The sequence below is a fragment of the Octodon degus genome, unplaced genomic scaffold (assembly GCF_000260255.1).
Source record: "Octodon degus isolate 3935 unplaced genomic scaffold, OctDeg1.0 scaffold00222, whole genome shotgun sequence".
Lineage (NCBI taxonomy): Eukaryota > Metazoa > Chordata > Mammalia > Rodentia > Octodontidae > Octodon > Octodon degus.
Genome location: NW_004524798.1, coordinates 357054 through 359579, shown reverse-complemented (window position 1 = coordinate 359579; position 2526 = coordinate 357054). Strand labels below are relative to the sequence as shown.

General features: G+C 43.7%; 1 protein-coding gene across 2 annotated transcripts in view; it reads left to right on the top strand.

The window, feature by feature from the left end:
* The first annotated feature begins 537 nt into the window (after positions 1-537).
* The window catches only part of Lpo (lactoperoxidase), a 20528-nt gene continuing 18539 nt past the window's right edge, over positions 538-2526 (top strand). Inside the window, exon 1 of one of the 2 annotated variants that reach the window (XM_004645258.3) lies at positions 538-836. The gene's annotated coding sequence lies outside the window, so the exon portion shown is untranslated. The remainder of the gene's footprint in view (positions 837-2526) is intronic. The other variant, XM_023705520.1, reaches the window with a different exon arrangement.

Here is a 2526-nt window from a genome sequence, read left to right as displayed (position 1 = left end):
CTTAATTCAATGAGAAGAAAGAGGTGTACTAACGGTGTTTGAGCAGAATATTCTGTCTGCTTCTTGTACTATGGATAACCACCTAAGAAGATAATAATGTACAATGTATTGATTATCAAAACTGTCCTATTAATCAGCCAAAATAAAAAATAAACATGTTTTGCATCTGTTTTGAAAAAAGAAAAGAAAATTTGACCAATTAATTAATATTTATAATCCCTTTAAATCCTAAATAGGGGGGCCAGGGAGATGGCTCAGTAGAATAAGTGCTTGTCTGGCAAAGCACAACGGTCTGAGTTCAATCCTCAGTTCCTCAAAAAATAAATAAATAAATAAATAAATAAATAAAGCCTAAAAAGGAAGCCATTGATTCTATAATAGATTGGGTACAAGGTAAGGGCAGGATCAAAGGACAGTGAATAAGTCAATGTGGAAGAGAATCACTTAATTGTTCCTAGTTTTAAGAGCTATTCAGAACCCCCAAGGGACTGAAGAAACAAGCAAGCTCAAGGCTTGGAATTTTACTTCCCAGAACTAGATCAGGACCACATATGTAAGCTGGAAAAAGGGAAGAAGGGGAGTTACCTCACCCAGAGGCAGTGATATTGCATCAACCAATCCTTGCATGCTGCAGCTTCCTCGTGCATCTGCCTGGAACCAGTCACAGAGTATTTCCTGCTGAACCTGAGCGACTCCTCCAATCCACCTCAGCCCCTCAAAATCTTTCCTTCTGGGACTTCCCCAGAAATGAACTCTTACAAGAAGGTATAAAAAGAACAGCTGCTCCAGGCAGAGCGACTCCCCTGGCGACCACAGGAGGCTAAGGCACTTGGCAGGTAAGACTTATCAGCAGTAATCTTTCCTGGCTTCTGCAAACTGAGCGGTGAAACCTCCTAACTGCTTCTCAGAAATCTTAGTACTTGACAGAAATCTTAGTACTCTGCTTCTTGGCACCAGATTTGGCTACCACGTGACAAATCTTCTCTGTATAGGGCAAGAGAAAATGGGGCTAAATCCACTGCCAGGCAAGAAGGCTTGTGCATTTCTGAAAACTAAGTCAAAAAATGATAAACTTTTGGGGGCTAGAATCTGCCATAGTTCTCTTCTATCCATCCCTCTTTTCAACTGAGGCCTCACACAGGTGTTCGTTGTCACTCAGAAAGCTGGGGAAAACAGTAACAGAATGGTTCTCCTTGCATCATTCTTGATACTGGTATAAAATAATCTGACCTCTTTACAATACTGTGGAGCTTTTGTAGTGCTTTTAGGGTTTCCTAAGGCAGGGCTCACAGATAGTCATTTCATCTGCAATGGATCTCAACTGTCTATTCCCAGGGTCTCAAATGCCCTATCTACACTGGCTCTCAGTCAAGTGCATGTACTTTGGTACTAGAAGGGCTGCATTTTGAGAGAGCGGAGGGACTGAATCCTACTGCTTTTTATGCAGCTGGATGCATTTGGTATGCACCCAACACCTTCCTTCAGCTGAGAAGATTTTTTTTCTTCTATAGAAGGGTTGGTGAGAGCCATTGAGGATATAAAAGGAAAACAAGCTCAAGCTCAGGTCAGTTTCTAGAATATTTTCAGACATGAGGTAGGTAAGGATTTCTGCAAGCAATGTTGCAACAGCAGTTAGCATCTGGGAGCCCTTTAATCCTATTCTGACAGTGTCCACCTTGGAGACAGCACCAGATACCACAGGATGGGGCTCAGTCCCAAAGATCACCCTCCCTTTGGATGCTAGCCAGAAGCCCCAAGTGGCCTTACCTGTGCTCCTGACCAACCACCTACAATAGGGTTTCCCCAACCCCCATGCCAAGGTTGACTAATTTGCTACAGTTGTTCACAAAATTTGGGGAACTGCTTGTGACCCCAGGACTCTGGGAGGCTGAAGCAAGAGGATCACAAGTTCAAGCCCAGCCTGGGCAATTTAGCAACTTAGTGAGACTATGTCACAAAATTTTAAGAAGGGCTGAGGCAGTAGCTCAGTGTGAAGGCCCTGGGTTCAATCTCCAGTACTGGAGAAAAAACTATATCAAATCAGGGAACCACCTACTTATGTTTATCAGTTCACTACAGAGAATATTACAAAGAATACAGATGAAGAGGTTCATAGGTCGAGGTATGAAGGAAGGAGTTTGGGGCACCTGCACCCTCCAGGGTCACGCCATCCTTCCAGAGCATTCAGCTCTCCTTGTGGGGTTTCATGGAGATTTTATTACAGCCATGAAGAGCTAACGCTGACGGACGGAGCGGGGAAACCCAGCCCCGCCTGTCTGTTCAGGTTCCTCTTGGGCTTTCTGTGCAGCATTCCTTCCTCCCAGACACAGGGCATGGTCCTGTCTGAAATGGGAATCTTGTGATTTACTATCAGGCAAGGTTGACCTGAGAATATCATTACAGCTACTCTAAGGCAGAGAGCAGTTTGGAGTTTCTATGGTTTCCTTTGGGCAAGAGAAATTGTAGTTTGAAGGTCTAATTTAGGGAAGGAATTTTAAGCCAGGAACTTAGTGGGGGATATATATA